This window comes from Drosophila mojavensis, unplaced genomic scaffold (assembly GCF_018153725.1).
Source record: "Drosophila mojavensis isolate 15081-1352.22 unplaced genomic scaffold, ASM1815372v1 contig_74, whole genome shotgun sequence".
Lineage (NCBI taxonomy): Eukaryota > Metazoa > Arthropoda > Insecta > Diptera > Drosophilidae > Drosophila > Drosophila mojavensis.
The window spans coordinates 25,624,249-25,652,040 of record NW_025318899.1 but is presented as its reverse complement, the minus strand read 5'-3'; the positions used below and the strand labels follow the sequence as shown (position 1 = coordinate 25,652,040).

General features: G+C 40.6%; 1 long non-coding RNA gene across 1 annotated transcript; it reads right to left on the bottom strand.

Annotated features, from left to right (window-relative positions):
• Window positions 1–11,022: 11,022 nt before the first annotated feature.
• Window positions 11,023–15,365, bottom strand: LOC122757537. The gene is made up of 2 exons (XR_006357600.1): window positions 15,112–15,365; window positions 11,023–12,776 (listed from the first exon to the last, which is right to left on the bottom strand). It is a non-coding gene; the product is annotated as an uncharacterized LOC122757537 (long non-coding RNA).
• Between the last annotated feature and the right edge of the window lie 12,427 nt (window positions 15,366–27,792).

Genomic DNA, 27,792 nt, shown 5'->3' with positions numbered 1-27,792 from the left:
TAGCATTTGAATAAGATTCCTCGCTATGAATTGTTGCCATGTCCGAACTATTATCTTCTTCGGTATAGTTTAAATATTGGCGAGATAATGCATCTGCAACTTGATTCTCTTTTCCGGGCTTATAGAGAAGTGTGGCATCGTACTCCTCAATGAACGCTTTCCATCTTTGGATTTTTGAATTCGGATTTCGATCCGATACGGCATAGGTCAGGGGCTTATGATCCGTATAGATCTTAAGGCCCTTTACTCCATAAAGATAATTTCTTAACGTTTTAATAGCCCAAACAATAGCAAGCAACTCTCTCTCATTGGTCGCATAATGTTCTTCGGCTTTTTGAAGAGTTCTTGAAATCATTGTGACGGGACGACCATCTTGAGACAAGACTGCACCCAACGCATTTGAAGAAGCGTCGGTTGTAAGCTCAAAAGGCTTACGAAAATTTGGATACGCGAGCATAACCTCTTCTGAGACCAAAATTTGTTTTAGTTTATTAAACGCTTCTCGTTGACTCTCATCTAATGAAATTACTATTTTTTTAGACTGTGACCCTGGGACACTACCATTTTCGCCTCTAAGAATACTGGTCAATGGTTTCGCAATCTTTGAGTAATCCCTTATAAATCGCCTATAGTAACCAGACAATCCTAAGAAGGATCGCAGAGCTTTTAACGTACATGGCTCCGGAAATACTTTGATTGCTTCAACTTTTTTGGGACAAGTTTTAATTCCACTGCGACTAACCACGAAACCCAGATACTCAACTTCGTCTTCAAAAAATGTTGATTTCTCAGCCGATACCCTCATATTTGATGCATAAAGGTTTGATAGTATCAACTCTATATGTTTTAGGTGCTCCTCCATAGTTTTAGAAAAAATGATGACGTCATCAATATAAACAAAGCAATATTTCCCAATATGTTCTCGCAGAACATCATCAATCGCTCTTTGAAACACACTGGGAGCATTTTTTAGTCCAAAAGGGAGGCGACAAAACTCATATTTTCCACTGCTAACCGAAAAGGCTGTTTTTTCTCGGTCTCGCTCTGAAAGCTCGATTTGATGGAACCCTGATTTAAGGTCAAGCGTCGTGAAGAAATTGGAATCGCCCAGATTGGACATAATAACTTCGATGTTTGGAATGGGATATGAGTCCTCAATAGTTTTTGCATTTAACTTTCTAAAGTCTATAACCATTCTCTTTTTCCTAACTCCATTTTCGTCAATACCTTTTTTATCTACGACCCATATGGGATTATTGTATGGAGATCTCGACGGTCTAATAATGCCGTTGTCGAGCAGCAATTGTATTTCATTATTTACAAACGATCTAACACTCATAGGGTACGGATATAGTTTAGAGTGTGTTGGCTCCTCATCACGTGTTCGAATTGTTGCCACGATATTGGTATTGTATGGGAGCTTTTCATTGGGATCTGCAAAAACACCGGATTTTTCCTTCATCATTTCATCGAAAAGTTCCTTAATGGCCAACGGCACTGCCTCAGATCGAACCTGCAAATGACTAACATCCTGGCCTGCCAGAAACTGTATAGTTTCACTACCATAGTCATGAGTGATAAGTTTAGTTTTGAAGTTCAAAGTCGCATTAACTTTTCCCAATAAATCGAGCCCTATAACGCCATCAAACGATATAAGATTTGGGAGAATAAAAAAATCGGAAGTTACACCAAATACGTTAATTCTACATTTACGGGTTATAAATGTAGTTCCATGTATGGATTTTACAGAAAATTTCTTATCAGTCTGCCGAATACCTTTCAGCATAGGCAATGGTTTAATATAGCTTCTCGATGCTCCCGTGTCGAGTAGCAGTTTTACTTCTTTCCCCCCTACATATCTAGATATCCATGGCAGGAGGGAACTGCCACTAAAAAATTAACCTGATCTTCTTCAATATCTGCTACTTCTTGTTCGCCACGATCGTTGTATACCTCATCAAGATCAGACTTTTCTTCACTCAGATGATTAATTCTTAAATGATTAGTTTTTAAACTTTGACGATCAGGTGGATTATTAACCCATTGCTGAAAATTAGAATGTTGCCTGCCCGATTGGCCTCGACTTGGGTACGACGTGTTTTGTCTAAAACGAGACGTAGAAGGGTCAACATCCATTGGTTCGCCCAAAGATTGAGTAACAACCGGCGTGATGTTACCTTTTAGCAATTTCTGGTTGTCATTGGTCTGTGCTACAGCGTTTGTGTCACTAACTGAAGTCGTTTGCCTGTTAGATAAATGTGGATTGCGAATGCCTGTCACCGATTCTGAGTTAGTGATTCTTTGAGTTGGTTGCCTACTCCTCGTAAACGTTTCAGACGAACCTTTTGCAAAATGCGAGGCAAAAGTATAACGTTCATGGTTTGCACCAACTTCTTCTGCTAGTGCAAGTGCGCATGGTAGATCAGAGGGCCTAGATGCAAATACTATATCGCATAGGGGTTTTTTTAATCCAGATATAAAAACCCTCAATGCGTCGCCCCTATATTTTTCATTAATTGCGTTAGCAATATCTGCTTCGTAAGTCATAATTGTCTTATTAGTTAACAGCGTAAGTTTTTTCTCTATTTCGTCGTAAAACTCGAGGATTGTCTTTGTTCCCTGTCTCAATGTTGACAATTCCTGTTCAATAAGGTAAGCCGGACGCTTATCCGAGTAAGTAAAATCCAACCTAGCAATTATCGCATCGAAATTGAGCACTGTACTAAAAGATGATAATACACCGTCAGCAGCACCTCTAATTTTATTTCTTATAATTGTTACAGCTTGAAAGTGGCGTGAACTCCCATTAAACTCTTTAAAAATCTCATACACATTATGCGCTGCGTCGCGCCAAGACACGTATGTACCGGGTTGCCCAGAAAAATCGGGAAGAGATTTCACAGCATCAAGCGTTTCTTCACATTTTATTCCCGGCACAATTTTAACTTTTTCCCACGTTTTTGCAGCCGGTTTATTAGATATACCACTAATTTGGCTTTTTATATTATTTAATTCGGCCTCAAACTCTCTTCGTGTATTTTCAACAGCTTCGTCTACCAAAAATTTTACTTGATCTGCATTCATTTTTAATCTAGTCTCATTTAAAGTTAATTTTTCAAAAAAGTTTTCTAATTCAAGCAAAGAAGAGTCGCACATAAAGAGCACTTATTCTTAATTTAAATGCCAGCATAGAAAACAGTTCTCTCTCTATTTTTTTTTTTTTTTTTTTTTTTTTTTTTTTTTTTTTTTTTTTTAAACACGTGTTTGAGAAATTTCATACAAAAATGAGCAGATCACTTACATTGGTTTTAGAGTTATTTAATGTATTTGCAAAATTCTTTTCGCAGCGTTGATGATTTTCGTCTATATTCGTCCAGTGTTTTCAATGCCTGTAGGTCGGTCCTCTGGATTTTTCTTGTAGTACAGGTTTTTCCGTTGGGCGCCAGTTATTTTATTTTATAGTGTGGAGGCTTTATTTAGCGATCCACAAAAGATTTGTATCAGCTCGACTTTATTCTAATTAATAGCTATTAGCAACCGCTTGTGCGTGTTGCTCTTAGGTGAGTTCTTTTTGATACTGCCGGCCACGCGATCTGCTCCAAGAGATAAAGCTTGCCCATCATAAAGCTTTTGCATTTCCGCCAATAATCGGACGCCACGTCAGCAACCACATGGATATTTGACGTTTGTGCTATCAGCTGAGAATAGCTTTGTGGGGACAAAGCTTCGAGTGATAACCACAGGGAGATTCAATGATAGTGCTATCAACTGAGAATAGCTTTGTGGGAACAAAGCTTCGAGTGATAGCTTTTAAGCCTCTGTTTCGAATGAAACTTTGGATTTACAAAGCTTTACATGATAACTTATATGTATATATATTTATATTTTCACGCTACGTACAACACACGTCCCTTCCATATTCGCACACTTCCGCTCTCAACACATATTTTAAAAGTATTTCTTTGCACAGCTCGTTAATAGTTAATAATTACTATTTCGCAACACATGTTCGTGACCTGTCACGGTCGCCATGTAATAAGAAGGTAATGACGGGAACGCATCCGTTTGGTTTGTGTTCAGTTTATTGAATAATGTGTAAATGAAAAATGAAATAAAGTCTTAAGCTAAGATACATATATTTCTTATTATATATATCTCTGCCGCAGAAGGCAGCAGAGCGAGAGAGCGTAGTATGTGTGTATGTATATGCAAAGGGCATATACATTAGAATTGCTATATGAGCCTCTGCTCATGAGCATATATATATGTTTGCAAGCGGCAGCCGTTGGCTTGTGAAGCGGTCAAGTGCTGACGCGGCTATTCTCACGCCTCTTGTATATAAGCGGTATATATGTATATATGTGAGCATATATATATGTTTGCAAGCGGCAGCCGTTGGCTTGTGAAGCGGTCAAGTGCTGACGCGGCTATTCTCACGCCTCTTGTATAAGTTAAGTTCTTTCTTTATTTAAACGGTAAAAAAAGATGTTTTTTATTTTACTGCTTAAATGCAGTCCGTTTTATTCAAGAACAAATTTGCAACTAAATTACTTAAATCAATTCTATCCCTAGCTGAGCTGTGGTTCAGTCGACGACGTTGGCAGCAGCGTCGCTCGTGGTGTTGTTGAACCGTTGTGCAATTCTTCTTAGAATTTCTGGAGCTCTGGTTGGCGTGTGCAGGAAGTCCGCTAGACGTTATGTCAGCAGTTTTGGCTTATTGGTCTGATCAGCTTGTTACGTTTTATTTGCGTTGCAACAATTCCCATTGGGTTTTGTTGCAATGTAGAATATTTTTGTTTTTAATTTGAAGAATATTTTTGTTGTTAACTCTTCCCCCTTTGATTTGAGCTTGTCCTCAAGCGATCATTAAAAGAAGGGAATGTCGTTGAACTGTATGTTTTCTATGGTTCGTCTTGGTGCCTCTGTTACTTTCTTTACTTGGCTACTGTCCAATAGTAACGTAACTTTTTTCGCCCTCTTTGTGTAGAGGAAGGCAATGACAATGATTATCACGACTATGCAAACCAATATTATGGATGATATTGCATGTGTCGTAAGTTTTAGGTGTTCTAGTCTTTGGGTATTGTTGATGTGTAATGCCTGCAAAGCCTTTAGTGATAGAATTTGGAGTCGTCTCGATTCTTCTGGTGTCATCTGGATTATCGAGGAGCCGACTCTCAGTGTGCTGCTCTCTAGGTTGTTGAAAGTCCGGTTACCAATTGAAATGGACTCGTTGGTAAAGCGAATGACATAGGTGCCATTTAACCATGTACTTGTTGTCGCCGATGTCACCATTCCATCAAAGTTGTTGAGGATCAGAAGACCGTTGGCCACTTCTTCGATGGGTTCCACATGTTCGGCGTCACACAGCGACTTTTCTCCATTGAGGAGCCTAGGCAAACATGTACTATTGCTAATGTTGACAATGTTATTTTTTGAACAAATCTTAATGTTATTATATTTTTTACAATTTTTTAAAATTCCAAACATTACATTTTTGCGAGACAATATTTGTTTATACTCTATATTTATGATAACGTTATTTCTTACGACTGGTTTCACAATTAGGTTTTCATAATCAGTTTCTTCTACGTTAGGTATTTTTATTACATAAAACAAAGTAGTAGTATTGTGAAATATGGCCACGTCTGAATATTCTAGCATTTCTTCTACAGATAATGAAGGCATTCTACCAGCTTTGAAGATTCTCTCTATTTCGTCTATTTCTGCCTTTTTTAGTAAAAATGAGTTTATTACGTTAACTTTTGCCCATTGTATGGCATATTTTATATTAATAACCTCCTCTTTGATCAATCTAACTTGGTTCTGTAAACTTTCCGCTATACCATGTGTGAATCTATCGTCTTTCCGTATATTGTTTGTAAGGGTATTGGTAACTGTGGTCAACTTATTTAATCTTTGTTCTAACTGTGAGTTTATTATTACTTGTTTGTTATTGTTATCTATGACTTTATTAATATGTTCTTCTATCTGCACGAAGTCATCATGATCTGGGCTGCCTGCTATGTATTTCCAAGCTGTGCCTAGAATATTAATGGCCCTGGTGGTCCTCTTGTTAATGTCGTAATCTATAGTGCGTAAAGTCAAGTGAGTTTGGTTAATTTCGTGGTGCAAGGTGTGGTATAAGCTGCTAAATTTTAAATTTTTTTCTGTATGAAATTCTATCTGCTCTAAAGCTTCTTTAATTTTGCCTAAGTTGATAATGTGAATAATTCTTGTTGTCGTTGTTTGTATTTTGCCTAGTCCGTCGTAGATCGTTATGTCTTTTATTGTGGTTCTGTAAGTCCATCGTTTGTTTCTGTCTAAGTCTGTCAATGTTGTCTTGTCTAGATTTTTCATATTGTTCTGTTTCATTTTAGGGAAGTAATGGGTTTCTGATAATTGTTTTTTATTTTCTATTGCGTTTCGGTGAGCTCTATTGTGTATTTTTAGTATATGTTCGTCCTGTTCTGTTTCGTTAGTCAAGTCCTTCACTTGTGTCTGGGTGAATCTGATTTTATAATTCCTAAAGTGTTTGGGGTATATTTGTTGAATTTGACTCATGATTTCTTCTGACGTTATTATTCCGTTAATTACAGAAGGATTTAAATACTTTTTTAATATCTGAACTAGGTTATTTTCCGTGAGCTCTTGTCTAGTTATTAGGTGTCTATGGAAAGTTGGGAAAGGAATTTGGAATTCATAGTCGTCTGTGTTTGCTTTGTTTAAGAATATTTGATTCTTGAATACGTTTATCGGGACCTCCATACTAGGTATTAGGTTATGACTTAAACTTTCTGCGCTATGCTGAGTGGATGTTACTGAATTGATTTGGTTTACTATGGGTATTCTTGACAATGCGTCTGCTACTGTGTTATCCCTGCCTGGTTTATAAAGGAGTTCATAATCAAACTCTTCTAGGTACGTTTTCCATCGTTTGATTCGAGCGTTGCCATTCCAACTGCTAAGCGAATGTGTAAGTGGTTGATGGTCTGTGTATATTTTTACTTTTGCCTTACCGTAAAGGTAATTTTTGAGGGCTTTTAGTGCCCAAATAATCGCCAACATTTCTTTTTCATTAGTGGCATAATTTTCTTCAGATTTTGACAGTGTTCTTGAAAGGAAGTATATGGGTCGTTTATTCTGAGATAAGACTGCTCCAATTGCATAATTGGATGCGTCTGTTGTTAATTGAAATTCCTTATTAAAGTCTGGGTATTGTAAAATAATGAAGTCATTTTATTAGAGCGTTTTTGATTTTATCAAAGGAATCAATGGCTTCTTGATTGAGATTAATTAGTTTTTTTGAAGACTGGCTTTTGGACACTCGTCCATCCTCCCCTCTTAAAAGAGAGCTAAGTGGTTTTGCCAGCTTAGCGAAATCTCTTATGAACCTTCTATAGTAGCTAGAGAGTCCGAGGAAAGATCTCAAATCTTTGAGTGTTTTTGGATAGGGATACTTGGCTATGGTTGCTATTTTTTCTGGGTTAGTCTCGACGCCTTTATCTGAGATGACAAAGCCGAGAAATTCTACTTTGTCTTTAAAGAACTCGCATTTGTCTAACTGACATTTCATGTTAGCTTCTTGAAGAGTTCGAAAAATTGTGTCAAGATTTTCTGCATGTGTTTCATTATCTTTGCTAAATATGATAATGTCGTCTATGTATATGAAGCATATCTTGCCGATATGATCACGAAGAATGTCATCTAACGCCCTTTGAAAAATAGAAGGTGCGTTTTTCAGACCGAAAGGGAGTCTTGTAAACTCGTATTTTCCGTTGTTTACGGAGAAGGCGGTCTTTTCAATATCTGCTTCTTTTAATGGAATTTGGTGGAAGCCACTTTTTAAGTCAAGCACTGAAAAAATTTTATTATTTCCAAGTTGTGCTAGTACTTCGTTTATTTCTGGAATAGGGTACTTGTCTGCTATTGTTTCTTTATTAAGCTTTCTGTAATCAATAACCATTCTATACTTTTTCTCTTGGGAAGCATCCATTTTCTTGGGAACAATCCACACAGGTGAATTGTAGGGTGATCGGGATGGGCGAATAATTCCGTCCTCTAAAAGTTCTCGTATTTGTTTATGGACTTCGTCTTTTAAAGACATTGGGAATTGGTAAAATTTTGAATATATGGGTGAATCTGTTTTGGTTCGAATTTCTGCTTTTACATTGGTTGTGTAGGTTAATTTTTCGTTTGGGGTGGCAAATAAATTGGGGTATTTCGTAACTAACTGTTTTAATCTTTGTTTCTGTTCGATAGTCATGTGATCTGTCCGTGGTATGACAGTGTTAACTGCCTCGATTTTTTTCTGTCTAAGGGGTATAAATATGGTATCTTTAATTATTAATTGATTCTTGCTGCTATGGATTACAGCGTCTAATTCTTTAAGGCTGTCGTTGCCCAGAATTGCGTCAAATGCTTTTAACGTAGGTAATAGGAAAAATTTTACTTGGATATCTTGTCTGTCAAAGAGATTAGCGATTTTATGGTGAGTTATTTTTATATTTCCGCCGACTGTTACGGCTTCAAAAGGCTTTTGATTGGGAATCGGGTTAGAAACTAGTTTGGGCTGTATGTAGTTTCTGTTTGAACCTGTGTCTATTAGTATTTAAAGTATCTCTCCGCTTTTTGTCTTACATTCTATGTAAGGAAGCGAAGAGCTAGTTATTCTAAAAAATTGATGTTATCATGTTCAATGGGGCTCTCTTGTTCGTTGTCATCTTGTTCTATTTGTTGTGCGTACTCTTGTAGTGATTGCTCGTGTTCGGTCTGTTGTTCGTAGCTTTCGATGGTCTGTCCGTATTCTTCCATAGTTATGGAAGCGTTGTGGTAGTCATTGTCGGGATATTCCTCTCCCGTTTGAATATTAAAATTTCGTTGTCTTTTATCTGTTGTATTTGCTATTGGTGGGGGTCTTTTCCCTGGTTCAAAATTTGGCCTGTTCATGTAATTTACCATCCGTGTTTGGATGCTTTTGTCAACGTCCATTGGTTCGGGGCGTGGCTGTGGTTTAGGTGCTAATGGTCGGGGCGGTACGTTTGTCTGATGAGGTTGCGTTTGGTAATATTGTTGTCTATGGTATTGGTGTCCCTGATTCATGGTATTTGGCCATGCCTGTTGCATTGGCACTTGAGCTCTGAAACCAATTGGTACAGTTCTCATCATCTGAGGGGGATTTTGTGCGTATTGAACCATATGCGGTGGTAACATGGGTGGAGTTGCGTTTCGAGCTACGCTTTTGTGACCTGTTTGATGGCTTTTATTGAAGGCTATGTTTGTTCTATAGTTCTGATTTTCTAATTTTAAACATAAATGGAGGGCTGAGGGAAGGTCTGCTGGTTCCTTTATGCTAAGAATACGTGGCAAGTCTCCTCTCAAACCTCTGATGAAAGTGTCTAATGCTTTTTCTCTGTACATTTTCGTCATGAGTAGTTCTGACTCTCTACTGAGTTCCATACATCCTACCTTGTTCAGTATTAAAGTCAGCTGGTTATAGACAACCTGATAAAACTGTTCTACTGTCTGGTTGTTGCCCTGTATTAACATAGTCATCTCGTATTCTAATGTATTTATATCTCTTTTATCTGCATAGTGCAGTGTGAGACACTTGGAGATGGCATTCCAATTAAGGGGTACATTGTACGATTCGAGGGCCGCGTCGGCTTGGCCGATGATCTTATTTCTCACTGTATGCAAAATGCCATAGTACATTGGTGATCCAACTTGGCTTGCATATATGGAGAGTATGCGATCCACACTCTTTTTCCATGAGCTAAATTCGATCTTATTGCCGGAAAATTCCCTAAGACTTTTGACAATGTCTGGTACTCTGTTAAGGTCGTTCAAATTTTGATTGTCATTTATGGTCTGATCGTCTACGTCATTGAATTCCCTGGAAGGGTTAACTATTTGTCTCACTAGCGTCGGAAGTTGTTCTGTCAAAATTTGAGCGACAGTGGCTGCAATCAACTGTTCTGCGTTATTCGCCATGCCTCTGTTCTGTAAGTGTTCGTTCTGACGGTCTATATGTCGTTGTTGCTGTCTATTGATAATATGTGCACCTACTTGGGGTTGTTCGACTAACACTGGGGGCCTAATCAAATTATTCTCGTTAGCCATACGTTATTAAGTGCCTTTTATTGTGGCTTTGATCTATTGTTTTATGTTTACAGGTGGATTTATGATTGAATTTATTGATGTTAGTGTTAGTTTATGATTATCATTAGTACAACTTAATTTCTATAAATAAATTTTTATTATATAACATTTTTTTTTTTTTTTTTTTTAAATTTTAAATTTTTTATTTTTATTTTATATTAAGACCAGTGGCTGGGTTTTCCCTTCTACTTTGGAGGGTCCCTTGGGAATCGCAAAGTTGGGTTATTTTATACTACTATTATAGTCATAATGAATTTGATCGCTTTACGCTGTTTTATTTTTTTGTGTTTTATTAATATTTTATTTTCTCTTTATTTTTCTCAAAATTTTTCTTAAATTTTCTTAATCTTGTTTAACTTTTATTTTTCTCAAAAATTTTTCTTATATTTTATTACACTTTTTTGTTTTAGTTTTGTTAGTTTCGTATTCTTATATTTCTAACTTACAATAATGATGATGTGGCGGTCTTCACTGCTGATCCGGATTTCATCCTTTTTGGCTGTTCCTACTGGGGATCCTGCGACCAGACTCCGTTGAAGTATCCTGTGGGCGGACCGTACAGGATTACCGTCCACCGATGGGCAATCGAACTATTACGTTCCAGACTACCTTTAACGAATTTCACTGAACGTCGAAGTTACGCGACGTGAGTTGCTTTAGTGATTTTTCGGTCGCGCTCGTACAGGCGTTTTGCTGTGTTGTAACGCGATCGAATTTTCGTTTTATTTAAACCGACTCTGCTTTTAACTTGCAGTATCACGCACGTACTAAACGTTTTGCTGTATTGCGCGCGAAGCCGGTCCCTGCTCGGGCGCCAGTTAAGTTCTTTCTTTATTTAAACGGTAAAAAAAGATGTTTTGATATTTTACTGCTTAAATGCAGTCCGTTTTATTCAAGAACAAATTTGCAACTAAATTACTTAAATCAATTCTATCCCTAGCTGAGCTGTGGTTCAGTCGACGACGTTGGCAGCGGCGTCGCTCGTGGTGTTGTTGAACCGTTGTGCAATTCTTCTTAGAATTTCTGGAGCTCTGGTTGGCGTGTGCAGGAAGTCCGCTAGACGTTGTGTCAGCAGTTTTGGCTTATTGGTCTGATCAGCTTGTTACGTTTTATTTGCGTTGCAACAATTCCCATTGGGTTTTGTTGCAATGTAGAATATTTTTGTTTTTAATTTGAAGAATATTTTTGTTGTTAACTTATATAAGCGGTATATATGTATATTTGTCCGATCATCTCAAGTGCATTTATGTTTACATTATTGTATATATTTGGTTGTATATTTACATAGCGACAAAGTGTCACTATGTGTACATTTTAGTGTATTGAGTGCCGGGTATATATATTATTAAATGAGACATACTACACTATCCACCTGATAGTCTGCCTGTGATTCCAACGATGAATCTCAGTTCCACCTTCTGTGTTGATCTTAACGCACAGCCACCTGACTTGCGCTCTTGATCAACTGCGTCCCACGACGAATCTCACTAGCAACTTTGATAAATTAACCTTGACGCATAGCCACCTAGCTTACGTTCTCGATTAACTTCGTCTCTTTACGCACCAGCTCATCCGCCTGCGTATCAGCAAAATTTTCATCCACCGACTTCTTTGACGTCTCTGCTCACACTTTTTGTCTTTGTCTTTTACCTTTCTGCTTGCGCGCGTCGCTTTCCCAGAAAAGTGAATTTCACCAGAATTTGCAATCGTCACTAAGCGTCTCTTTTTGTCTCGCTCGCACCTTCGCAATAATTGTTCATTTCTCACTTTTCAGCAGCTTTGTCTTTCGCGATTCAATTAATTAAATTGCTTAAAGTGTAACTTGGACCAATCCCGGTTGAGCTCCCAATTTGTAGGATTTTACATTTATTGAGTAAATTAAAAGTCAATTTAACGATTTCCTTTTAACTTTAAACTATAACGAGTTTTACAACAAATGTCTACCAAATTATATTATATTATATTGTATTTTATTATAGAGATTAATTTTAGTTACACTTAGGTTATTTAATTAATTGTACGTGTTCATGATCTTTTCACTTCTTGTGATCTCTATTTCACTTCTGTTCTTCTTTATCTCATTCGGCATTTTTACTTAGCGACACTTGATTCTGTTGTACGTCTTAGCTGCTTGACGGCTGCCTCACGACTCTGCTGGTCGACGACTGCATAACGACTCTTTTTCTTCTAAGAACGATTCGTGATCTAGTTCAAAAGCTAACGTTTACTCCGATTCCCTGCGGTTCATCTGCCAGGGGTGTTGCAACTTTTACGAATCCCACATGTATATATACATAAGTCTGCACGCATAGCATCAAGCATTCCAGCCTTATACACGCGCTCATTTCTATGTGTGTATGTACATATGTATGTACTAGACGTCTGCATGAATGGCAAAAAAAGCACATTCAAATGTACAAAGTCATCATTGAATTGAGTGAATACTTGTACAAAACGAAATGAGAATGAGTGAGTGACTGAAGTCGTGTTTCTCTCGGCTGCATAAAAATATACCCGAAAAGAAACGAAGTGAGTGAGTGAGCAGCAGAAGCTATTAAATGTTGTATATTGAATACATTCGAATATTGTCAGCTGTTTTCTGCTGTGTGTGTTATCTGTTAAAAGAAAGAGGAAAAAATAAAGAAATATGTGTGCAATGTATTTTTTGTTGTGGAATTTTTAACTTATATATTTATTACAAATAATTAATTAATAATATTAGAATTTAAAAACATAATTTTATTATGCACTCTCCTATATCTATATATATAAAAGACAGTTGTGTAAAAGTGTCTTAGCACTTATAACTCGAGATCTGCTGGACCAATTTTCATGGTTTTTGATTTGTTGGATTTATCTCCGCCACGAGTAGGTCAGTAGATCTTTAAAATACTGAACAAATTTGACGAATACTTTAAAAACGCGGTTTTTTTCCCTAAAGATTCAAATTTCCATTTATACTCAGTAGCCTTGACAACAGTGACAGTTTCGGTCCTGTATAGAAGTAAATAAACAAATGTAGTCAGTCAGTCTACGGCACAGCCTCGAGCAGACCTGACTATTCAACAAACAAAAAAAACAAAAGACTATTCAACAAAAAAAAAAAAAAAAAAAAAAAAACTATTCAAAAAAAAAAAATAAATAAACAAAAAAAAAAAAAATAAACAAAAAAAAATGTTTTTCCAAATCAAAAAGAAAAATATTTCAAATCAAAAATCTGCAAAAATTCAAAAAAATCAAAAGATTAAAACCTGACTGTTCAAAAAATAAATAAAAAATTCAAAATTCGAAATTTAAAAAAAAAAAAATAAGTTAATTATTAAAAAGTGTATTTTTGGCTTTTTATATTTTTGGACTTTTAAACTTTATAAATAATAATTGTGCGCGTGCGTACAAAAGCGAAATATCTCGAATGTTCAGGTATTTGTTTGTCTCAAACATAAATTTGTGTAAATTATTTATATTTATATTTCTCGATTGTTTGCCGCGTCCTAGATGATCTAATCTTTCCCGGCGGGCCCATAATGCAATTAGGCAACGGAATATCGCGAGTCAATTATCTGACGAAGAGCGAGAAATCGCCCGAGAAAGGCTCCGCGTTAGTACCCAGCAAAGAAGGGCCTTAATTCGTGCTTCTCAAAGAGAGGCAGCCCGTGAAATGGCAATAAGAAATGGTTCAAGGATTGATTTGAATCGAGAAGCGTTTCGATATGATTGCACCATTGACAACAGCTTGAATCGTTTAGTTTGCATTGGTCCAATGGACGTTGTTTGCCAGCATTGTGGCGCATTGAAGTTTGCTGGTGAAACGCCCGGTTTGTGCTGCCTTAGTGGTAAAGTGACATTGCCATTAGTGGTCCCGCCACCAGAGCCATTGCGTTCCCTACTTTTCTAGCGAACACTCAAAAATACAATGCCTGTTTCCAATTCGGGGCAGAGACAAATCCAACAAATCAAAAACCATGAAAATTGGTGCAGCAGATCTCGAATTATAAGTTTTGTAACAAAATCTACTTTGTTTTATATATATAGAGACTGTTAGGCGGTACGAAGTTCGCCGGGACAACTAGTTTTATATATTTAAACCAAATAAATATAAAATTGCAAATATCAACACAGAAAACATATATAGACGGTCACAACTACACATTTTGTTAGTAAAACTAAAACACAAGTTTTAAACAAAACAAAACACAACAAGTAAGAAGACTCTAGTCGAGACTGCTCGACTAGGAGATACCCTGAACCCTCTAATCTGATATTCTAATCAGTCTGCACTTATTTTCGACAGACATACATACACACGCACGTATTAGAACGCGCTCTGCTATCTGCGCAGTAAGCAGCGACTGCGCTTGGGCTGCGCTACAGTGTGGGCAACATTATAATATATTATTTGTTGAATAATTTAATTTCTAGACGTACAATCGTAATGAAACTTTAAGAGCGTAATCATATGGTGAAAATGTATGTGCATTCCAAAGCACACGTCTCTAGTACCTGAAATACGCCTTTTACAAAGGTGAGGGTGAGGGGGTGGATAATTTGGAAGCTCTAGCTCTAAAGGTGTAGGAGATATAATTAAATAACTAGCTTTCGATAAGGTTTTTAATCGATAATAAAATATCGGGAGTAGTTATCGATATATAAAGAAAAACTTGATATGCGCGTGATATTCACGGACCTAGGAAAAAAAATTTCAAGTCTCTAGCTCTTATATCTTCTGAGATCGACGCGTTCATACATGCGGACGGACGGACAGACAGACGGACAGGGCTAAATCGACTCCGCTCGTCGCCCTGATCAAGAATATATATACTTTGTGGGGTCTGCCACGCCTCCTTCTGCCTGTTACATACTTTTAACAAAACCATTATACCCTGATTTCCCATTTTCAATGGGTTCAGGGTATAAAAAACAACACGCTGGTATTTGCCGAAAAATACATACATTTTTTCCTGCAGCTTCCGCTTCCATTTCGCAAGTCTGCTCGCAATTTCTCAAAGCACAAAATGAATACACAAAGTATTCTTCGAACGACTTGAGTAGTTCGAATGTTTTCGAAGTTTTCATTTCATTTTGCTCTTCTTTCGTTATACTCATTAATTCGGCATGAGACACAACATGTTCGTCTTGCGAAACAGTAGTATACAAATTAATTTCATTTGTATCTCCTGCCGGCTCTGACTCCTCGTAGGGGGATGACGGTGGAAATGTTTTGAGTGTGTTTCCTGGGATCGCACTTCTGTATGAAGATTATGGTGGGGAGATGACTGTCTCCCTTATCGCTGCCCTCAATGCGCATATCTGTCACATACCGGCTCCTGAGTATGTGTGCGTGCAATAGAATGTGACAGCATATTTCCTTTAAATTTCGCGCAAAGCAAATTAATGTTTATGTTATTGCATAGATTTGTATATTCATAAATATTTTAGATGAACATAAGTTTTATTGAAACTTCCGATGCGTCAAATAATTACTGATTACAAAGAATATACGACTCAATCTCAAAGAAAGCGTACAGGAACCGGAAAAAGAGCGAAACTCCAAAAGAAGTGTGACCAAGTTAATTGTTAACTTACATACTTAATTGTAAATCATCTATGTATATTAAATACGAATGAAATCTTTTTAGTATTAATTAACTAATTGTTAACTTATACATTCGTCTCATTCTGTCCTTTTCACTCACTCATATTCTACTCAATTCGAATGTACTCAATGTGGCTTTGTTATACCCTGAACCCATTTTCTATGGGAAATCAGGGTATAATGGTTTTGTTGAAATGTATGTAACAGGCAGAAGGAAGCGTGGCAGACCCCACAAAGTATATATATTCTTGATCAGGGCGACGAGCTGAGTTGATTTGGCCCTGTCCGTCTGTCCGTATGTATGAACGCGTCGATTTCAGAAGATATAAGAGCTAGAGACTTCAATTTTTTTTTAATGTCCGTAATTACAGCGCGCATATCAAGTTTATCATTAAAAATCGATAACTCATCCCGATTTTTTTATTATCGATAAATAACCTTATCGAAAACCAGTTGTAAAATTATATCTTCTACACCTTTATTGCTAGAGTCTCCAAATTTTTTATGTATGCTTATATGCAATTTATACAATTTCGGTTTTTGTTAAAATTTACCCCCCACCTCTAAATTCACCCCCTCACTTTTGTAAAAAGCGTATTTCAAATACTAGAGACTTGTGCTTTGGCAATTACATGCATATTCATGTTATCATAATCTGAAAGTTTCATGAAGATCGTATGTCCATAAAAAAAGTTATTAAACAATTAAGTTCTCATAGTAAGCGCACACTGCAGCCCATGCGTGTTTATGCGTGGGTGCTTGTGTGTGTATGTGTTTGTGCATGTGTGTGTGTGTATGCGTTTGTGTGTGTGTGTATGCGTTTGTGTGTGTATGTATGCCTGTGTGTGCGTGCGTGCGTGTGTGTATGTGTTTATGTATGTGTGTGTGTGTATGCGTGTGTGCGTGTTTCTTGTGTAAGCTGAAAGACGCGAAAAATTATTGAAATAGCTATTGCTCCAAGGGTTCAGGGGATCTCGTAGTCGAGCAGTCTCGACTAGAGCTTTCTTACTTGTTATGAATGTATTCATGCAGACGTCTAATATGCACACCCCAAGAGTAAGTAAGGAAAAGAAAATGGTCAAAGTGAGTGAAATAGGAATATCAGTGAGTATTGATGCCACTGCAACTGCATCAAGAAACTGATTATAGAGTATAAAAGTGGTTATGAATGAACAAGACGAAAGAAAAGGGTCGCGGTAATAGTGAAAGGAAAAGTGAAAGCATTTGTGCCGGCTGCAAGTGAATATTCCCGGTGATAAGAAAGCAAAATTGTGAAAGGGTATTCAATAATGCGCGCATAGACAATTGTGCATATGTATGTAGATATGTGCATGTGAGAATTAGCGGAGAGAGAATAAATAGTGAAGTGTATATATGTATGTGCGCGTAGGCAAGCGTGCGTATATATGTATTCGCATACGTAGCGCTCAGTCAAGAGAGAGTGAATAGCGAAGAGTACTATGCGCGCATAGGCAAGGGTACTAGATGTGCCAAACTATCGATGGTGGGCCCCATCGATTGAGGACGATAGGAATTTCCAAAGTCGCAATAAAAAACAGTGATTCCTAGCCTTAAAAATTTGAACACTTCAATTTTGTGAAATTACATTTTAAGATAAAAGCTGAATTGACTTAAAAGCTAAAACCTAAAAACTATTAAGTTATGGTTTTTATTGTAGTGATCGATTTTTGTTGTCTGCAAATAAGTGTCATTCACTCACACAATAAAAAAGACTCAGACAGAAATTGTTTTTGTCGCGTATGGTTTAGCTCGCTCGCGCTCTGAGCGAGACAGTTATTCAGTTTTCGTTTCGCTCAAGTCAAGCACTGATCGTTTGCTTTAGTTAAATGAATTGAAATAAGAAATAAGAGGTTCGAGTTTTTGCAATGCGTTGTCAAAATACTTTTTTCCTCTATTGTATGTATGTATGTATGTATTTGCATGCACACGAAGATAATTTCTGTTGAGTTTTTTAGTCAAACTGTCTTTTGCCGAGAGTCTTTGTGTAAGCGAAAATCGTATTACTCTTTTCGCGACACTCATTTGAGAGCGTCACACCAATAAGTCAATGCGAAACACTTGACCAAAACAAAGGCAGCCGCTCATAGCGAGATTGTGTCTGCACAATATTTTCGGTTATGTTATGAAGCAGAGCATATTCGAAAAAACGATCAACCATCATTTGCAAGCTATGATACAAAATTAAGAAAAATTATAATTATTAATCACGCACCTTTGACGATATTATCGTCCACTATCGACACATTGAACAATCGATAGTTCAGTCGCTAGATAGTACCCGACCATCGATAGCGACGATAGTGCCATCGATAGTTTGGCACCTCTAAAGGGTACATATGTGTATATGTATGTGAGAGAATAAGTTGAGAGAAAGAGAGAGCAATCGGTCAAGCGTATGTGTGTAATTATGCGCATATGACATTAGGCGATTTTTGTATGCTTGCACATGCGGGTGCGTGTATGTAAGTGAAAATGCGCATATGACACTAGGCAATTTTGTTGTATGCTTGCACATGCGGGTGCGTGTAGGTATGTAAAAATGCGCATATGACACTAAGCGATTTTTTCTAATGCGCATATGACATTAGGCGATTTTGATCGTGGGAATGGACAGTAGGCCGAGGCCAGTGCAAAAATAAAATAAAATAAAATAAAATCTTATAAAATAATATAAAATAAAATAAAATAAAATATTATAAAATATAGTAAAATATTATAAAATAAAATAAAATATTACTAATAAAACGCACTGGAGCGGAGCGAAGCGGAACATAGCAAGGTTAAGTAAGATAAAGCGAAGCGAAGTAAAAGCAAAGAAGATAGAGCGAAGTCAAGTCAAGTGAAGATGAAGTGAGGCAATTTGAAATAAAGTGAAGAGAAAATAAAGCAAAAAAATTGCAGCGGAGTGAAGCAGAATAAAAGTGGAGTAATAACAAGTAAGAAGACTATAGTCGAGACTGCTCGACTGGGAGATACCCTGAACCCTCCAATCTGATATTCTAATCAGTCTGCACTTATTTTCGACAGACATACATACACACGCACGTATTAGAACGCGCTCTGCTAACTGCGCAGTAAGCAGCGACTGCGCTTGGGCTGCGCTGTAGTGTGGGCAACATTATAAGACTTTATTTGTTGAATAATTTATTTTCTAGACGTACAATCTTAATGAAACTTTCAGGTCGTAATCAAATAGTGAAAATGTATGTACATTTCAAAGAACACGTCTCTAGTATTTGAAATACGCCTTTTACAAAGGTGAAGGTGAGGGGGTGAATATAGGGGTGGTGGGTAAATTACAACAAAAATCGAAATTATATAAAATACATATAAGTCTACATTTAAAATTTGGAACCTCTAGCTCTAAAGGTGAAGGATATATAATTAAATAGCTAGCTTTCGATAAGGTTTTTAATCGATAATAAAATATCGGGAGTAGTTATCGATATATAAAGAAAAACTTGATATGCGCGTGATATACACGGACCTAGGAAAAAAAATTTCAAGTCTCTAGCTCTTATATCTTCTGAGATCGACGCGTTCATACATACGGACGGACAGACAGACGGACAGGGCCAAATCAACTCAGCTCGTCACCCTGATCAAGAATATATATACTTTGTGGGGTCTGCCACGCCTCCTTCTCCCTGTTACATACATTTCAACTAAACCATTATACCCTGATTTCCCATTGAAAATGGGTTCAGGGTATAAAAAGAAGAAGAAAAATGAAAAAAAATAAAATAAAACAAGTAAGAAAGCTCTAGTCGAGACTGCTCGACTACGAGATCCCCTGAACCCTTGGAGCAATAGATATTTCAATACTTTTTCGCGGCTTTCAGCTTACACAAGAAACACGCACACACACACACACACACACACACGCACGTACGCACACACAGGTATACATACACACACACGCATACAGACACACATACACACACACACAGCATACAGACACAAACGCACACACACACACACATACACACACACATACACACACACATACACACACACATACACATACAAGCAACCACGCATAAACACGCATGGGCTGCAGTGTGCGCTTACTATGAGAACTTAATTGCTTAATAACTTTTTTGTGGACGTACGATCTTCATGAAACTTTCAGATTATGATTATGACATGGATATGCATGTAATTGCCAAAGCACAAGTCTCTAGTATTTGAAATACGCTTTTTACAAAAGTGATGGTGAGGGGATGAATTTAAGGGTGGGGGGTAAATTTTAACAAAAACCGAAATTGTATAAATTGCATATAAGCATACATTAAAAATTTGGAGACTCTAGCAATAAAGGTGTAGAAGATATAATTTTATAACTGGTTTTCGATAAGGTTTTTTATCGATAAAAAAAAGATCGGTATGCGTTATCGATTTTTAATGATAAACTATATGCGCGCTGTAATTACGAACATTTTAAAAAAAAATTTGAAGTCTCTAGCTCTTATATCTTCTGAAATCGACGCGTTCATACATACGGACAGACGGACAGACAGACGGACAGGGCCAAATCAACTCAGCTCGTCGCCCTGATCAAGAATATATATACTTTGTGGGGTCTGCCACGCCTCCTTCTGCCTGTTACATACATATCAACAAAACCATTATACCCTGATTTCCCATTGAAAATGGGTTCAGGGTATAAAAAGGAGAGAAAACAAGTAAGAGGACTCTAGTCGAGACTGCTCGACTAGGAGATACCCTAAACCCTCTAATCTGATAGTCACTCTGCACTTCTTTTCGTCACACATACATACACACGCACGTATTAGAACGCGCTCTGCTAACTGCGCAGTAAGCAGCGACTGCGCATGGGCTGCGCTGTAGTGTGGGCAACATTATAAGAATTTATTTGTTGAATAATTTAATTTCTAGACGTACATTCTTAATGAAACTTTCAGAACATAATCATAATATTCAAATGTATGTACATTCCAAAGCACAAGTCTCTAGTATATGAAATACGTCTTTTACAAAGGTGAGGGGGAGGGGGTGGATATAAGAGTGGGGGGAAAATTACAACAAAAATCGAAATTATATAAAATATATATAAGTCTACATTTAAAATTTGGAAGCTCTAGCTCTAAAGGTGTAGGAGATATAATTAAATAACTAGCATTCGATAAGGTTTTTGATCGATAATAAAATATCGGGAGTAGTTATCGATATTTAAAAAAAAACTTGATATGCGCGTGATATACACGGACCTAGGAAAAAAAATTTCAAGTCTCTAGCTCTTATATCTTCTGAAATCGACGCGTTCATACATACGGACGGACGGACGGACGGACGGACGGACGGACGGACGGACGGACAGACAGACGGACAGGGCCAAATCGACTTAGCTCGTCGCCCTGATCAAGAATATATATACTTTGTGGGGTCTGCCACGCCTCCTTCTGCCTGTTACATACTTTTAACAAAACCATTATACCCTGATTTCCCATTTTCAATGGGTTCAGGGTATAAAAACAAAGAGAAAACAAGTAAGAAAGCTCTAGTCGAGACTGCTCGACTACGAGATCCCCTGAACCCTTGGAGCAATAGATATTTCAATACTTTTTCGCGACTTTCAGCTTACACAAGAAACACGCACACACACACACACACACAGTACGTACGCACACACAGGTAAACATACACACACACGCATAAAGACACACATACACACACACACGCATACAGACACAAACGCATACACACACACACACACATACAAGCAACCACGCATAAACACGCATGGGCTGCAGTGTGCGCTTACTATGAGAACTTAATTGTTTAATAACTTTTTTTATGGACGTACGATCTTCATGAAACTTTTAGATTATGATTATAACATGAATATGCATGTAATTGCCAAAGCACAAGTCTCTAGTATTTGAAATACGCTTTTTACAAAAGTGAGGGTGAGGGGGTGAATTTAGAGGTGGGGGGTAAATTTTAACAAAAACCGAAATTGTATAAATTGCATATAAGCATACATTAAAAATTTGGAGACTCTAGCAATAAAGGTGTAGAAGATATAATTTTATAACTGGGTTTCGATAAGGTTTTTTATCGATAAAAAAAGATCGGGATGAGTTATCGATTTTTAATGATAAACTTGATATGCGCGCTGTAATTACGGACATTTTAAAAAAAATTTGAAGTCTCTAGCTCTTATATCTTCTGAAATCGACGCGTTCATACATACGGACAGACGGACAGACGGACAGACGGACAGACGGACAGACAGACGGACAGGGCCAAATCAACTCAGCTCGTCACCCTGATCAAGAATATATATACTTTGTGGGGTCTGCCACGCCTCCTTCTCCCTGTTACATACATTTCAACAAAACCATTATACCCTGATTTCCCATTGAAAATGGGCTCAGGGTATAAAAAGAGAGAAAAAAAAGGGAAGAAAAGAACAAAGAAGAGAAAACTAGATTAAGTGAGCGAAATAAAGCAAAATATAGAGTAAGTGGATAAGAATTGAGTAAGCAAAACAACTGAGGAAGATTGGTATAAGCGAACAAGGAAGCAGAGTATCCAGGCATCAAGAATGGAAGGAGGAACATCCCACAGTTCGGGACTAAGCGTCGGCTGGGTCTACCAGCGCTGTAAGGAGGAATTGATAGCTGTAGCACGGGATCTCGGCCTCGAGCACGAGCGCCTATCAGAAGTCAGAGCCGGATCTACGGAAAGCTCAAGAACGCGACCCCCTCTTGACAGCATCGTTGAAGCTGAGCGTATCTACGGCGAGTGGTACGACTGGTAGCCCGAGGGATGAGAGGCCGCGGGAATTCTGTTTTGGCGACGAAGACAAGGAGCTCGCACCGACACCGAAGGCAAATCGTCGGTTTCCGGACCCCTCTCCGCCGCCGGAAAGGCACCCGCCGTGGAACGTAGCTGAGCAGGTTCGAAAATGGGAGATGAGGTACGACGGACGGTCGGGCCCCCTTGGCTTTATTGAAATTCTGGAGAAGCGGGCGATCACGTACGGAATCGAACTCGATCGGATGCCGAGGGCGCTAAGCGAGGTGCTGGCAGACAAGGCGGCCAAGTGGTTCCTAACCAGTGGGCTAAGAGACGTGCCCTGGATGGAATTCAAGAAAGTTCTTGGACTTCTTCTTACCTCCCCAATACCTCGAGCGTTTGGAGGACCAGATTCGAGCGCGCCGGCAGCGGGAGGGCGAACCCTTCAAGGAGTACTTGATCGAGTTGCGTTTATTGATGCGTCAGGCTAGATATAGCCCGGCCCAAGAGTTGAATAGGGCCTACGAGAGCGCATCCACGGAATACAGGTTATACGTACGGAGGCACGATTTTTCATCCCTGACCCAGTTGACACAGATGGCTGCAGAGTTCGAAAACGTGAGGAATCAACAAAGAGAACGAAGGAGGAAGGCAACGGTGGAGACCACCTGGCCCAAGCCAGCGGAGGTGCGGCAAAATAATCCTTTCCGAGCGAAGGTACCTGATCCCCGGTCTGGAGGACAAGCTGGGGGGCAGAAGGAGACGCTGGCGACAACACCTTCAGCGGAGGCGACCAGCCGGATGATGGCTCAGGACGCTGGATCCAGGCCGAGTCGGATCTGTTTCCGATGCGCACAACCTGGACACTTCGCGCGAGAATGTCGTAACGCGCCAGTGTTATTTTGCCGACACTGTGGACAGCGAGGCCGGACTGTGAGGGAGTGTTGCGAGCAGGGCGGCGCGGGAAACGGCCAGGGGCACCCTCCGAGCGAATGGAGCGGCGCCGATTAGATACTGAAGACGAAGAGAAGTACCCGCTCCGAGTAAAAGAGTGGAAGATCGTCGCGACGGTGGTGGTCGGGGGTCAAAGGATGACGATCGACACCGGGGCCACGCGCAGTTTTATTAGCGAGGATTGCGTGCGCCAACGGGCGATGCGGGGCGAGCGTTACCAGGTAGAGTCGCGAATCAGGCTGGCCGATGGATCAGCGCTGGACGTGACGAAGATGATGAGGACGGATGTGAGTTTGGCTGGGAAGACGGCGGAAGCAAACCTGCTAATAATGCCGACCATGCTAGAGCATGTCATCCTCGGCATGGATTTTCTATGCGCCATCGGTACTACGGTGCGTTGCGGCAACGCAGAGCTGGAGATGAGGATGGTGGACGATGTGGCAGAAGGAGCGTCGCCGTCGAGTAGACGAGGAGTGGAGAAAGGCAGCAACGGTTTTAGAGGGCAAGACCAGCTCGCTAAAGGAGATGCAAAGGTGTCGGGCCCAAAGGTGTTGCGCGAGGCCTCGACGCCAAAGGAGGACCCAAGGTCGGCGATCGCGGTGTCGACAGTTGGCGTTCAGGATGCGTCGAGCCAGGGCACGCCGCCCGACGAGAAGGGAGGTGAGAGGAAATGGATGAAGAAAAGCAGAAACAAGGGGAAGCGAATGAACAAAGGAACGCCGAAGGAAGGGCTTGGAGAGGATCTTCCGGCGATAAGGAGGAATGAAAAGGAAAGACAAGACACTGGATCACAAAAAGGGAGCTGGGCCTCCTGCGAGAGCTGTGAAGCAGAGCGAGGATTTGAGGGGCGGACCCGAGGAGCGGCCGTCGGAGTTTAGATCAGTCGAGTTGGATAAGGAAGGTGAGCTCGGAGGCAGCACGCCGACGGGAGAAGCATCAGAGAGTGAATATGGAGGAAATGAACGATCCGCGCTCAGTAGCAAGGAGTGGCCGGATAAGTTGGAGGAGGAATTGCAAGAGTTTCTAGAAGCGGAGCTGGCATTATTTGAAGACATCAGAGGCGTGACGCACATCGCTGAACATAGCATCCGGATGAAGGACGACAAGCCTTTGAAGCCTAAGAATGCGGCTATGCAGAAAGTGATCGACGAACAGGTGGACGAGCTACTTCGAGCTGGGGCTATTGAACCGTCGAAAAGCCCACACAGCGCACCCATAGTCTTGGTCAAGAAAAAGACTGGGGATTGGCGCATGTGCGTAGATTATCGACAACTTAACGCCCACTCGATCCCGGATGCGTACCTTGTTCCGCGTATCCTTCACATTATGGAGAGGTTGCGAGACGCACGGTTCATATCCACGCTGGATCTAAAGAGCGGTTACTGGCAGATCCCGATGGCGGTGGATAGTAGGGAATACAAGGAGTGATGCCGTTCGGTTTGCATTCGGCGGGGGCGACATTCCAGAGAGCACTGGATACAGTCATCGGGCCCGACATGGAGCCTCACGCGTTTGCATACCTAGATGACATAGTGGTCATCGGAGCGACGAAGGAGCAGCATGTAGCTAACCTGAAGGAAGTTTTCCGGCGGTTGAGGGCGGCCAAACTAAGGGTCAACAGGAAGAAATGCAGTTTCTTCCGGGAGAAGTTGACATATCTTGGCCATATGATAAGCGGCGAGGGGATTTGCACTGATCCCGCGAAGGTTGAGGCGATCCGGAGCTTCCCATCACCTTCGAATCTCAAGGAGCTGCGGCAATGTCTTGGAATGGCATCCTGGTACAGACGCTTCGTACCAAACTTCGCGTCACTGGTACAACCGTTGACGAGGCTTCTCAAGAAAGGTCAGAAGTGGATCTGGAGCGAGGAGCAGGAGGAGTCGTTACAGAAGCTCAAGGAGATTTTGACGACCGCGCCTATTCTGGCTTGTCCCGACTTCTCGGCCAAATTTGTGTTGCAGACAGACGCCAGCGACTACGGCCTCGGTGCAGTGCTGACGCAAGAGGTCGAGGGTCAAGAACGGGTGATAGCCTACGCCAGCAGAAAGTTATCGAAGGCCGAGCTGAATTACTCGGCCACGGGAAAGGAGTGCCTCGCGATCGTTTGGGCGATCCGAAAGATGCGTTGTTACCTGGAGGGTTACACATTCGACGTGGTCACGGATCACCTGGCATTGAAATGGCTCAACTCCATAGAAAGTCCCACGGGTAGGATTGCTCGATGGGCGCTACAGTTGCAGCAATATCAATTCGACATACGTTATCGACGAGGGAGTTTAAACGTAGTGGCTGATGCACTGTCCCGGCAACCCCTAGGCAGTTGTCAACAGGCAGTGGAAGATGATCCCCCTGCGGGTGGATAAGTTCCAGGATTACGTGGAGGAGAACGGGCAGTTATATCGGAATTTAGGTCATCGGATAGACGAGGAGGATTCTATCCCATGGAAGCTCTGCGTCTCTAGCAGTTTGATGAGGGAGTGCCACGACGCTCCGCCGACAGCCGGACATCGAGGAGTGAGGAAAACGGCAGCACGACTCGCGCAAAGGTACTATTGGCCGGGCATGTTCCGGGATGCCGCCAAGTACGTGAAGCGCTGCGAGGCGTGTCAAAAATTCAAATGCGTACAACAAAAGCCGGCCGGGCAGATGCTGACCAGTCAGGTGGCGGAGCCAATGGCGGTCTTGTGCGCAGATTTCGTGGGGCCTTTGCTTCGTTCCAAGCCGGCGAGATCAAGGTAGGCACTGCAACTCGAGACGGCGCGACTGGTGGCCAGCGCTGGGCTCGGAGATTCTTTTGCGACAACATCAGCTGTCAAATGCGGCGGAAGAATTCGCAGCGAAGTTAGCGCCTAAATTTGATGGCCCGTACAAAGTCGTCAAATTCATCTCCTCCAATGCGGTGCGCCTGAAGGAGGAAGGCGAATGCATGAGGAGGGTGGCCAACATAGCGCAGCTGAAACCATTTCACAGAGGAGGAGTGGAAGAGATCGAAGTGATGCCGGAAGTAGAGGCCGAAGGAGCGGTGGCTGAGGCGGGCCAGCGTCTTACGGCGGAAAGTGGAAACGTGCAGGCGGCGGCACAGGAGGACCCGTTTCCGGCTCGCGGCAGGCGAGCACGCCTATACGATGACGATTAACTCGTCGGGGGGTTGTCGTCATTTCCTCGTCGAAGTAAGGGGGGGGGTGTAAGGTGGCCTATTTGCCCACCTTACATTACGCCCATTGTTAGGAGAGAGGAGGTTGAATCTGGAATCATAAATAGTTTGTAGTAAATAAGCGGAAACGGTGGAACTAGGTTTTGGTATATTTTGAAGTGACGCAATTGGAGTCGTCGATCTATATTTTTGGTTCATAAATAATGAGTTGAATTATGAAGTCATATTTTGGTAAAGAGTAAGTTAGGCTATAAGTATAATAAGCATTCGTTTGTAAAATAGCGCTAAGTAGTTAATAAGTAGCCGTAAGTGTTATAGCAGTTAGTCTTAGAACATAAGCAGATATTCAAATTAGAGGTCGGGCGCGCGATCAGCAATACAACCGTGCGGCTCGAAAGCTCGTAGGAGTGCTGAATTGCATTGCTGGTCGCGTGGTGCAATCTGCACAGCAGCAGAAAGGGATTGAAAGCTGCGTGCAAGGTTTAGTCAGTTTTGAGCTCTCGGAGTGAGCGGTAGTTAGTTTCGAGCTCTCAGAATGAGCGGTAGTTAGTTTTGAGCTCTCGAACTGAGCAGACGCGAAAGGGAAAATCAAATCAAAGAGAAGGTATTAGAATTTAGGTTAAGCTTGGGAATTGTAATAAAGTAAGCTTGTATATGTAGAAATGGTTGCGTATTTATTTGTAGTTAGTTCATCTAACGTAGCAACTTTTGACACTAATTACAACTAACTATAACCACACTAACTGGTAGTTTGAACGTGGCCACGACCCGTTCGCCAGAAGGGTAAATCTCTGGCAATGAAAATCGCGTGGTCTGGGAGTGAACGCCGGCGGCAACGCTGGGCGTTCCTCGACCCGTGATCTACCATTCGTAGTGGCCCCACTAACTCCCACAGCACACCTTCGCAACCCTTCGACCCCAGCAATCTAGAGTGCGCTTGATCGCGCCAATCGATTGCTGTCGCCCTCCCGCGTGCAAACGCTTGGGCCTGGTCGGCGAGTCCAGGCCACGTGGTCACCTAACCTCAAATGGTACCCTTCCCCTCTCCCATTCCTCCAACACTGTGCGTCCCGTAGTAACTTATAAATGTCTTGTAAGTTATGGCCCTGGGCAGACTGAGACTCTGACCCCGGCTGAAAAACAA